The 12,521-nt window shown below is 44.5% G+C and overlaps 1 long non-coding RNA gene across 2 annotated transcripts in view; it reads left to right on the top strand.

The window, feature by feature from the left end:
* LOC102150010 (uncharacterized) overlaps nt 1-12,521 on the top strand; it is a 30,874-nt gene that overhangs the window by 3,061 nt on the left and 15,292 nt on the right. Inside the window, exon 1 of one of the 2 annotated variants that reach the window (XR_001377927.3) lies at nt 3,556-12,322. The exons of the other annotated variant lie outside the window; for it this stretch is intronic. This is a non-coding gene — a long non-coding RNA (uncharacterized lncRNA). Of the gene's footprint in view, nt 1-3,555; nt 12,323-12,521 lie in introns of those variants that run through there. 2 annotated transcript variants of the gene reach the window in all.

Genomic DNA, 12,521 nt, shown 5'->3' with positions numbered 1-12,521 from the left:
ATCCCGTTTGTCCACTGTCCCATGATAGAACAGACTCTGTGCACCATTTGTGTTAATGTTAGGAAATGTTAATTAATCCAGAGTTTCATATCAGACAGTTATTGTCCATAATTCTAGTTACTCAACATCTCAATCTACTGCCCTTAAGGAAGGAGAAAACATTCCTTTGTCATTGCTGCAGTAATCACAGTCACAATTTTCTGGGCAGTGCTCATATACTGTGCTGACCACCTAAACTCTTTGTACTGAGTGGAATTCTCATTGTTGATAATTCTGCCCATTGGATTAGATCCCAGTCCAAAACCCTTTTACATTCAGCAGGGGGCACAGGAAACCCAAGCCCTGTTCAACAGTAAACGGGCTCAGTCCCACTTGTCATAACCTTGTCCATTAAACAAAGGCACCCTACTTTTTTGCCTAGCTTCTGGGGAGTCCTGCTGTTCTTGGACAATTAAAGTACCAAATTGTTATTGTACATTGTCTTGCTCATTAATCAACAACCCTCCATCCTCTTTGAATTGCTACTAGGCAGTACTGGCTACCTGAGACCATGTTCCTTGAATTATTGAGTAGAACCCTAGTTGTCCGTATCCCTGTTCCTTATACAAGTAACAGCTTCTTTGCACTATAGTAGAGGTGCTCACCCTTAAAGCTCTTTACTTTGGAATATTAATGGATACAATCATTATTGTTCATGGACCTGCCTAACAGATAAGACCCACCCATGCTCTCTCCATTGCTCCTGGGTAGTACTTAGCACCTTGCATAGTATGTAAAATCCTCATTGCTCATGGTCCCACCCATTAGTCTAGGATATTCCTTACCTCTGTGCCATTACTTCGGAGGTGTTCTGATTACCCAAGTTCCCTTCTCTTAAAGTTGATGTGCATAATTGCATATATTCATGGTCCTGTGTATTAAAAAAATGGGATCTCACTCCATCCCACCCTCTGTGGGATACTGCTAACAAGTGCATAATATTAAAAAACTCAGCTCTTGGACAGTTAATTTGCACAGTTGCAGTTGTCTAAAGTCTTGTCTATTTGAAAGAGCCACTGTATCCCATTTGTATGCTATAATGTGGGCCGATCACTCAAGGACCCTTCTCTTTAATTGAAAATGTCCATAATTGCATTTGTCCATGTCCTGGGAAGAAGCCATACCCACTCCCTTTTGTACTCCATCCAGGGGCCTTTACTACTCAAGAACTCTGCACTAGGACAGTTTATACACATAATCCTAATTGATTAAAACTGAGCCTTTTGTATCAGGAACCCTGCACAATCTTTACTTTACATCTGAAAGGTGCAAATCACCTAAGGACCTTGTCCTGAAATTGTTCATGTGCAAAATTGATATCCCCAATATCTCTTGTTAAAACAGGGTCCCATCCCCACCTAACTCCTTTTGCATTACTGTAGAGGGCACTTAGGACAGTTAATGTGCTCCTTTACAGCTGTGGTCCCTTCTGTTAGTCTAGGATCCCATCCCCTTCACTTTGCATTATTGCAGAGGGTACCTGAGACTATTAATGTACTTAATTGCAGGTAAAGTCCTTTCCCTTAGTCCAAGATCCCATCCACTACTACTCACTTTGCATTACCATAGGATACAAGGGACTGCTAATGGGCTTAAATGCAGTTACAGTCCCTTATGTTAGCCTAGGATCTCATCCCCACCTAACTCCATTTGCATTACTGCAGAGGGTACTTGGGACTGTTAATGTGCTTCATTTGCAGTTACAGTCCCTTTTGTTAGTCTAGGATCCCATCCTCACCTACTCCCTTTGCATTACCACAGAGAGTACATGGGACTGTTAAGTGCTTAAATTCAGATATTGTCCTTTATGGTAGTGCATGGTTTCATCTTTTTCCAACTCCCTTGGCATTACCAGAGAGTACTGGGGACTGTTAGAGCTTAAGTGCAGATACTATCCCTCATGTTAGTGTAGGGTTCCACCCACTCCAACTCCCTTTGCGTTACAGCAGAGGCTATGTAGGACCTTTAAGGTGCTTAATTGCAGATGTGGTCCATTCCGTTTGTCTAGGATCCCATCTCCTCCTATCCCTTTGCATTACTGCAGAGGACACTTGGGACTGTTAATGGGCTGATTGCATCTGTGGTCCTTTCTGTTAGTCTAGGATCCCGTGCCCTCCAACTCCCTTCGTATTACACAGGAAATACTTGGGACTGTTAATGGGCTTAATTGCACCTACAGTCCCTTTTGTTAGTAGGATCCTATGCCTTCCAACACCCTTTGCATACAGAGAGGATATCTGGGACTGTTAATGAGCATAATAGCAGCTACAGTCTGTTCTGTTCATCTAGGATCCCGTGGCCTCCAACTCCTTTTTGCCTTACAGGGTGGTACTTGGGACAGAAAGACAGAAACATGCTTAATTGCGTCTGTAGTCCCCTCTGTTAGTCTAGGATTCCATGCCCTCTAACTCCCTTTGCATTACACATGGGGTTCTTGGGACTGTTAATATGCTCAACTGCAGCTACAGTCCCTTCTGTTTGTCTAGGATCTCATGCTCTCTAACTCCTCTTGTATTACTAGGTGGTATTTGGGACAGAAAGGTGCTTAATTGCATCTGTGGTCCCTTCAGTAGTCTGGGATCCCATGCCCTCCAACTCCCTTTATGTTACGGGGTACTTGGGACTGTAAATGTGCTTAATTGCACCCACACCCTTGTGTTAGACTAGGATCTTATGTCCTTCAATTGCCTTATATAGCAGGAGGTACCTGGGACTCTTAATGTGCTCAATTGCAGCTATAGTCTCGCTGTTAGTCTAACAACCCATGTCCTCCAACTCCCTTGCCTTACTGGCTGGTATTTGACACAAAGGTGCTTCACTGCATCTGTGGTCCCTTTTGTTTGTTTGGAATCCCATGCCTTCCAAACCCTTGGCATTACATGCGGGGTACTTGGGACTGTTAGTATGCTCAATTGCACCTGCAGTCCTTTCTGTTTGTCTAGGATCCCATGCCCAGCAAATCCTTTTGCATTACGCAGGGCGTCCTTGGGAGTCTTAAAGTGCTCAGCTGTAGCTACAGCCCCTTCTGTGCTTCTAGTATCTGATGTCCTCCAACTCCCTTTGTATTACACAGGGGACATTTGGGACAGAAAGGTGCTTGCTTAATTGCCTCTGTAGTCCCTTCTGTTAGTCTGGAATCCCATCCCCTCCAACTCCCTTTGCATTACACAAAGGAATACTAGGGACTCATTCCCAAATACCCTGTGGTGCCCTTCAACTCCCTTTGCATTACACAAGAGGTACTTGGGACTGCAAATGTGCTTAACTGCAGCTACAACCTTTTGTTAGTCTTGGATCCCATGCCCTCCCACTCCTTTTGCATTACACAGAGGATACTTAGGACTGTTAAATTGCTCAATTGTAGCTACAGTCCCTTCTGTGCTTCTAGTTTCTGATGCCCTCCAACTCCCTTTGCGTTACACGGGATATTTGGGACAGAAAGGTGCTTAATTGCATCTGTGGTCCCTTCTGCTAGTCTGGGATCTCATTCTCTCCCACTCCCTTAGCATTACACACGGGAGACTCGGGACTGTTAATGTGCTGTACTGCAGTTACAGTCCCTTTTATTGGTCTAGAATCCTGTGCCCTCCAACTCCTTTGGCATTACTGGTTGGTTTTTGTGACAGAAGGTGCTTAATTGCATCTGTGGTCCCTTCTGTTAGTATGAGAGCCCATGCCCTTGAACTCCCTTTACATACACCTGAGGTACTTGGGAATGTAAATAGCCTAATTGCAGCTACAGTCTTTGCTATTTGTCTAGGATCCCATGCCCTCCAACTCCTTTTGCATTACGTAAGGGATACTTGGGGTTGTTAAAGTGCTCAACTGTAGCTACAGTCCTTTCTGTGCTTCTAGTGTCCAATGCCCTCCACTCCCTTTGCATTACATAGGGGATATTTGGGACAGAAAGGTGCTTAATTGCATCTGTGGTCCCTTCTATTAGTCTGGGATCCCATGCCCTCCACCTCCCTTGACATTACACGCGAGGTACTTGGGACTGTAAATGTGCTAAAATGCAGCCACTCCCTTCTGTTAGTCTAGGATCTCTCATCCTCCAACTCCCTTTGCATACAGCAGAGGGTACCTGGGACTCTTAATGTGCTCAATGGCAGCTACAGTCCCTTCTGTTAGTCTCAGATCCCATGCCCTCCAACTCCCTTTGCATTACACACGGTGTTCTAGGGACTGTTAATGGCCTAATTACAGCTGCAGTCCCTTCTACTTGTCTAGGATCCCATACCCTCTAACTCCTTTTGTGTTACACATGGGGTACTTGGGACTGTTAGTAGACTCAATTGCACCTACAATCCTTTCTGTTTGTGTAGGATCCCATGCCCTCCAACTACTTTTGCATTAGACAGGGGGTACTTGGGACTCTTAAAGTGCGCAATTGTAGCCTCAGTCCCTTCTGTGTTTCTAGTGTCTGATGCCCTCCAGCTCCCTTTGCATTACACAGGGGATATTTGGGACATAAAGGTGTTTAACTGCATCTGTGGTCCCTATGTTATTCTGGGGTCTTATGCTTTCCAATTCCCTTAGCGTTACACACAGGATACTTGGGACTCTTAATGTGCTCCATTGCAGCTGCAGTCCCTTCTATTAGTCTAGAATCCTGTGCCCTCCAACATTTTTGCATTACCAGGTGGTATTTGGGACAGAAAGGTGCTTAATTGCATCTGTGGTCCCTTCAGTAGTCTGGGATCCCATGCCCTCCAACTCCCTTTACATTACACAAGAGGTACTTGGGACTGTAAATGTGCTAATTGCAGCTACACCCATCCTTTGGTCTAGGATCTCTCATCCTCCAACTCCCTTTGCATACAGCAGAGGGTACCTGGGACTCTTAATGTGCTCAATGGCAGCTACAGTTTCTTCTGTTAGTCTCAGATCCCATGCCCTCCAACTCCCTTTGCATTACGCAAGGGATATTTGGGACAGAAAGGTGCTTGCTTAATTGCATCTGTGGTCCCAAAACAACATATTGGCCTGAGATCCCATGCCCTCCAACTCCCCTTGCATTCCGCATAGGTTATTTGGGACTGTTAATGGTCTTAATGGCAGCCACAGTCCCTTCTGTTAGTCTGGGATCCCATGCCTCCAACTCCCTTTGCATTTCCCTGTGGTATTTGGGTCACAAAGGTGCTTAACTGCCTCTAGGATCCCCTTCTGTTATTCTGGGGTCCCATGCCCTCCAACTTACTTTACATTACACAAGAGGTACTTGGGACTGTAAATGTGCTAATTGCAGCCACACCCATCCTCTGGTCTAGGATCTCTGGTCCTCCAACTCCCTTTGCATACAGCAGAGGGTACCTGGGACTCCTAATGTGCTCAATGGCAGCTACAGTCCCTTCTGTTAGTCTCAGATCCCATGCCCTCCAACTCCCTTTGCATTACACACCGTGTACTAGGGACTGTTAATTGTCTTAATGGCAGCCACAGTCCCTTCTGTTTGTGTAGGATCCCATGCCCTCCAACTCCTTTTGCATTACGCAGGGGGTCCTTGGGAGTCTTAAAGTGCTCCATTGTAGCTGCAGTCCCTTCTGTGCTTCTAGTGTCCGATGCCCTCCAACTCCCTTTGTATTACACAGGGGATATTTGGGACAGAAAGGTGCTTGCTTAATTGCATCTGTGGTCCCAACAACATATTGGCCTGGGATCCCATGCCCTCCAACTCCACTTGCATTCCGCATAGGTTATTTGGGACTGTTAATGGTCTTAATGGCAGCCACAGTCCCTTCTGTTAGTCTAGGATCCCATGCCCTCCAACTCCCTTTGCATTTCCCTGTGGTATTTGGGTCACAAAGGTGCTTAACTGCCTCTGGGATGCCTTTCTGCTAGTCTGGGGTCCCATGCCCTCCAAATTACTTTACATTACACAAGAGGTACTTGGGACTGTAAATGTGCTAATTGCAGCCACACCCATCCTCTGGTCTAGGATCTCTGGTCCTCCAACTCCCTTTGCATACAGCAGAGGGTACCTGGGACTCCTAATGTGCTCAATGGCAGCTACAGTCCCTTCTGTTAGTCTCAGATCCCATGCCCTCCAACTCCCTTTGCATTACACACCGTGTACTAGGGACTGTTAATTGTCTTAATGGCAGCCACAGTCCCTTCTGTTTGTGTAGGATCCCATGCCCTCCAACTCCTTTTGCATTACGCAGGGGGTCCTTGGGAGTCTTAAAGTGCTCCATTGTAGCTGCAGTCCCTTCTGTGCTTCTAGTGTCCGATGCCCTCCAACTCCCTTTGTATTACACAGGGGATATTTGGGACAGAAAGGTGCTTGCTTAATTGCATCGGTGGTCCCAAAACAACATATTAGCCTGGGATCCCATGCCCTCCAACTCCCTTTACACTACACATGAGGTACTTGGGAGTGTTAACATGGTTAATTGCAGCCAGCATCCCTTCTGTGTGTGTAGTTTCCTATGCTCTCCTATGCTGTTTGGATTACAGCAGCATGTACTTGGTACTGTTAAACTGCTTAATTGGAGGTGTAGTCACTATCGTGGGTTTAGGATTCCCATGACCTTCAGTCACTTTACATTACCTGGGCAGTTTCTTGGATTGTTATGGTGCTTAAGTGCAGCTGCAGATCCCTTCTGTTACTCGAGGATTCTATCCACTCCCTCTACATTACTTGGGAGGGTTTTGGGTCTTTTAAATAGCTCAATTGCAGCTCCGGTCCCTTCTGCTAGTCTGGGATCCCATGCCCTCCAATTCCCTTCTCATTATCACAGATGGTACTTGGGCCTATTAATGGGCTGAATTGCAGCTGTGGTACTTTCTGTTGGTCTGGGATCCTACACGCTCCAACTCCCTTTGTGTTATAGGTGAGCGTGCCTGGGATTATTAACCGGCTAGACTGCAGCTGTTGTCTCTTTTGTTTAGGACCTCACACCCTTCTACTCAGCATTACAGCAGAGGGTATTGGAACTGTTAAATGTTCAATTGTAGCTGTGGTCCCTTCTGTTTTCTAGGATCCCATGTCCTCCACCTACCTTTACATCGCCTGGGAATATATTTGGGATGGTTAAAGTGCTCAATTGCAGCTGTGGTCCCTTCTGCGTATCTAGTTTCCCATGACCTCCTACTGCCTTTACATTACCTGGGAGTGCATCTGGGACTGCTAAAGTGCTTAGCTGCAGTATAGTCCCTTCTGTTAGTCTAGTTTCCCATCCCCTCCCATTCTTTGCATTACAGCAGAGGATACTTGGGACTGTTAAAGTGCTTAATTGCAGCTGTGGTCCCTTTTGTACTCCAGGATCCCATGACCTCCCACTTCCTTTATGTTACTAGGTGGGCATTTGGGACTGTTATGGTGCTTAATTGCATTTGTAGTCCTCCTGTTAGTCTAGGATCCCATTCCTTCCTACGCACTTTGCATTACCACAGAGGGTACTTGGGACTGTTAAGGTTCATCCCATCCTCTCACTCCCTGTTAGTATTACAGCAGAGGGTGCTGAACACCAAAGCTCTTCTTTTGCCCTGTTAATGTGCATAATTGCATTTGTCCCTCTTCCTCTGCAGTAAAGACCTCACTCATTTCCCTTGTATTCAGCAGCGGATGCCCTTTCCTCAAGACCTTTGTACTAGGATAAAGTGAACCATGGTAATTGATTGACCAAAACTATGCCTTTCATTTAAGACCTCTGTACTCTCTGTTTTACAAGAAGGTGTACCTACTACCTCAGTTACTTTTTTGGGGGACTATTTATGTGCAAAATTCCAATGTTCATGGGCCCCCCTGTTAAACTAATATCCCACCCTATTACATTATAGCAGGGGATGCTAGGGACCCAAAGTCCTTCTCTTGGGACTCTTAATGTGCCTGTGCCCTCCTGATAAGCTAATATCCTGACTTGTTAGTATTATAGCAGGAGGTACTGACCACCTGAAGTCTTTCTTTTGGACAGTCAACGTGCAGAGTTGCACTAGGATCCCATCCCCATCACACCTCCTTTGCATCAGGGGTGCTGACCAATCGTGGCTGCTTCTCCTGTACAGTTAATTGTGCATAATTACTGTAATCCCTGCTCCCTTATGTAAGAATAGGATCCCATTTCCTTGCCCCATTTACATTACTGCAGGGTCTTCTGACTAGCCAAGATTCATTTTCTTGGACTGTTACTATGCATACTTATATTTGCTCCTATGCTTGTATACCAGGTAAGGACTCTCCCCATTCTATTTATATTCTAGCAGGAGCTGCCTACTACTAAAGACCTTACACCCTGCTGCAGTTAATGTGCACAATCTTAGTTGTCTTGTACACACTCTCAGTTGTCTACAACTGTGCCTTTTAGATCAGGACACCTGCACTTATTGAAGCAGAGGTTACTGACTACCTTAAAGCCCTTCTCTTGGGAACGTGGATATGTGTAATTACAGTCATCCATGGTCCTTTGAGTTAACTTGGGTCCTTGAGTTTTCACACCCTCTTTGCTTTACTGCATGAGATACTGTGCACTTAAGGCCCCTTTCTCAAACTGTGAATGTGCATAATGATATTTACATTAGGATCCTTCCCCTTCACACTCCCTTTGAAGTACTGCAGGAATTCTGACCTAAGGTCCCATTTCTTGGCCTGTTAATATTCACTATTATATTTGTCTGGGTTCCTGTGCACTAGACAAGGGCAGCTCCTCTCCCCACTTTCCTTTTTTTCCAGCAAGGAGTGCCCTCTCCACAACACTATTACATTTGGACAATCAAGGTGCACAATTTTAATTGACCACACCTATGGACCTTAGATATTAATATGCATAATTGCACATGGCTCATCCCATTTGAATAAGATCTTACTTTCTCAGACCCCTTTTACAGTACAGCAGAGGTACTGACCCCTAAGGCCTTTTTTCTTGGCCTGTTAACATATGTGTGATTATGTTTGTCTGGATTCCTGTACACTAGACAAGCCTCCCCCCACCCCCCATCCCTGTCTTCCTTTCCCTTTCAGCAGGGGGTGCCTCCTCCATTATACCATAACTTTTGGACAGTCAAGGTGCACAATTGTAATTGACCACAACCGTGCACCTTAGACATTAATGTGCATGACTGCACATGGCTCAGCTCATTTGAATAAGAGCCTACGCTTTCAGACCTTTTGTTGTACAGCAGAGGTACTGATCACTAAGGCCTCTTTTAATGGTTTGTTATTGTGCATAATTGGATTAATACATGTTCCTGTACAGTAGATAAGGACACCCCTCTCCCCATTCCCTTTGCCTTTTAGCAGGGCCTGAGCACTACTTTAAGATCCTTATATTAACATGGTACATGGTTTTAATTTACCACACCGTGTCTGTTGGACGTTAATGTACATAATTGCAACTTAGTTCATCCTACTCTGTTGCCCTTCATTTGCAGTATACCAGGGTCATTGACCCCTCAATCCCCTTTCTCGATCTGTTAATGTGCATAATTGCATTTGTCTGGGTTCTTGTGCACTAGACAAGGACATGTCCCCCCACCTCCTATGCCTTCCAGCAGGTGGTGCCCACTGCTAAGATCTTTACATTTGAATAGTTACTGTGCAGAATTGTAGTTTTCCACAACCCTATCACTTCCAGGACTATTGTACCTCGTTTGTTCTACTGCAGGGGATACTGTTTTTCCCCAAGGCTCCTTCTAGTGGACAATTAATATACATAATTGAAATTGTCTATTGTCTTCAGGAGACTAAGGTCAAACCCCTTCAGTTTCCCTTTGTAGTACAGCTGATTGTGCTGAGTAACCAAGGCCCTCTTCTTTTGGACTGATAATACGTGCAATTGCATTTTTTCCTATTCTTTGCACTAGATACGGACCCCACCTACTTCCTTAGCATTTTCAGCAGGCAGTGCCCACTACTTAAGACTCTTTCACTTGGAAAGTTCATGTGCACAAGTGCAATTTTCCAAGCATGTCTTATTCCAGACCCCCGGACCCTCTTTGCTTTAGAGCAAGGAGATGCTATTCACTTAATGCCCTTTCTTTTGGACTTTAATGTGCATAATTGCAATTGTCCATCTCTTCTGCTGGACTAAGATTGCATCCCTCCATACCCCCTTTGCAGCAGGGGCATGTTAACCATGGATAAGTTCTTCTCTTGAGATTATTAGTGTTCATAATTGTACTTGTCTGTGGACCTGTGCAGTAGAAAGGATGCTCTATGTCCCTAGCGTTGCCTTTAGATTGCTGCTGAGGAGTGCTAACTATCATGACCTCAGCTCTTGGACACTTAATATGCGCCCAATAACAATTATCAAAAGTACTGGTCATTAGATATGACCCCTGAATCCTCTTTGTATACATCAGGGGTACTGACTAAGGCCCATTTCTTGGACTGTTAATGTGAATTTTTGCAATTATCTGTGCCTCCTTCCATTAGAGTAGGAAATCATTCCCTTACACCCCCTTTGCATTAATGCAGGGGCTGCTGACCACACAAAACTTCTGGGACTGTTAATGGGCACAATGGCAATTAGCAATGGAATTTCCCTTCCTGGCCTTGTTAGACAAGCACTCCCAGCTCCAATTTCCTGTGGCATAATAGGGTATAAACATTGCAGTGCGCCATGAACCAGTCCGTCAAACAGCGACCCATACTCCCACTCCTTTTGCATTGCTCTAGTGTATAAAATTCCAAATAGTCATGGTCTTAACTGTTATCTTCCCTTCTCCCACCCCTTGCCTGCCCTTGGACCCTCCTTATGGACTATTAATGCTCACAATTTTAGCTGTCCATGTATCCAGCCATTAAATAAGACCTTACTCCCTCACCCTGTCCCCCCTTCACCCCTTGCCCCTTTTTACATTGTTGCTGGGGAATGTTACCTGGGCTAGGCCCTTTCTCTTGGACTTAAAACGTTAACAATCCCAGATGTCATTGGTTTACCCACTTTGTACTGCTGTAATGCCTCAGTTACACTTTCCTTGATCCTGCCCATAAGACATGGACCCCTCTACTTCCTTCTTTGCATTGCTTATGAGTAGTGCTGACTACCCAAAGCCCCTTCGGTGTTATTAATTAACACAGTACTGATTGTCCCATTTTTCAGTCCATCAGCCCAAGATCTCCCTATGACTTTGATGTTGTATGTTTGTGCAGTGTTGACTACCAAAAGCAGGCCTGAACTAGGTGGATGGGCCTTCACTCCTTTTCCTGCATTTGTTAATGATCCCAATTCCAATTATTGTCACATTCTGGGGAGAGGAACCTTCCCTGCCCACCTCTGTTACTGACTTACTGGGCAAAAGGCTCAAGGCAAGTCAGGCCCAAGGAGCTGGATTGCCGCCCTTTAGTTTGGATTTTCAATATACATAAGTATTACTTGAAAATTTTCTCCCCAGGAAGGAAGGTTAGCACTCTCTGCATTCTTCCTTCCAGAGCAGATTGCGCAGCTAAGAATCTCTCCTCTTGTATATTGCTATTGTACAGTGCCAATTGCCAGGATACAACCAAAAAGTTGCTGTTAATTTTTTATTTTTTAAGAAAGACATCTGGTTTACAAGGTGGAATTGATAACCTGGTCATTAAATTTTTGAAGTCTAAAAACCCATTTATACTATGTACCTGATGACCAGTGTCTCTCATTTTAGTAAGGGTGGTGGGTGTGTGGATGGACCACTGTGACTCTTGCTATTTTGGTGTTACCAAAGGAGTTCTAGAGTGGAACTCTTAAGACCAGTATCTTTGGGCTCTACCACCATTTAAAAACCATTCCTTGTTTGGGCTTTACCACCATTCACTCTTAGAAAAACTACCTAAACGTTCTAGTCCTTAAATTTCTTCATGTGGAGCACCAACCATCCCCTACTTATTTCAAGAAGATTGCCGTAAAAAGATGAAATGAGAGAACGTATGCTGAGGTGCTTTTGAAAACCACAGGTCACGTTATAATCTATTATATAAAATGCACCTTGCTTAATTCTGCTCATTTAAAGTAGCCTGAAGCACCACACTGAAGTGAGGACTTAGAAATGATGGGACTAGTTTCCCTGTTTTATATTAAAAGAAAAATAAGCCAATATCTAATTATTCTTCTGGATACAAATTTCAACAGTCAGATAGCTGCCTGGTAAAAATGAATACTATCCCAGCCTCTAGTGTACAGGGTGTTTGGTGGCAGACAAGTATTTAATATGGAACTGCTGAAGCAAATAACTAGTCATCACAACAGCAGTTCTTTGTAATCACTGAAAAAGAATACTATTCCTCCATCGGCCCAGCTCAGGGTACAGTTGGCACTTCTAGCTCCTTGGACAGCTGTAAGAAGAGTCTCTGGCTCTTTAGAATTCTGTAAGTACTACTTTGTAGCTACTAAGTAATCTTTTCCCTGTTCTATTTTCTGTCTCTCAGATGTTACCCATAGAAAAGTCAGAGGGGCCTATAAGTCTCCTTTCCTGTTCCCACCTCATCTGCAATTTATATATATGTGTATTTCACCATATGAGTTAACCAACAGAATTACAGAATTAATATTGTGTACCTGGCCCTA

This window comes from Equus caballus, chromosome X (genome assembly GCF_041296265.1).
Source record: "Equus caballus isolate H_3958 breed thoroughbred chromosome X, TB-T2T, whole genome shotgun sequence".
Classification (NCBI taxonomy): Eukaryota; Metazoa; Chordata; class Mammalia; order Perissodactyla; family Equidae; genus Equus; species Equus caballus.
Note: the sequence above shows the minus strand (reverse complement) of the source record. Positions and strands in the feature narration are given on the sequence as shown.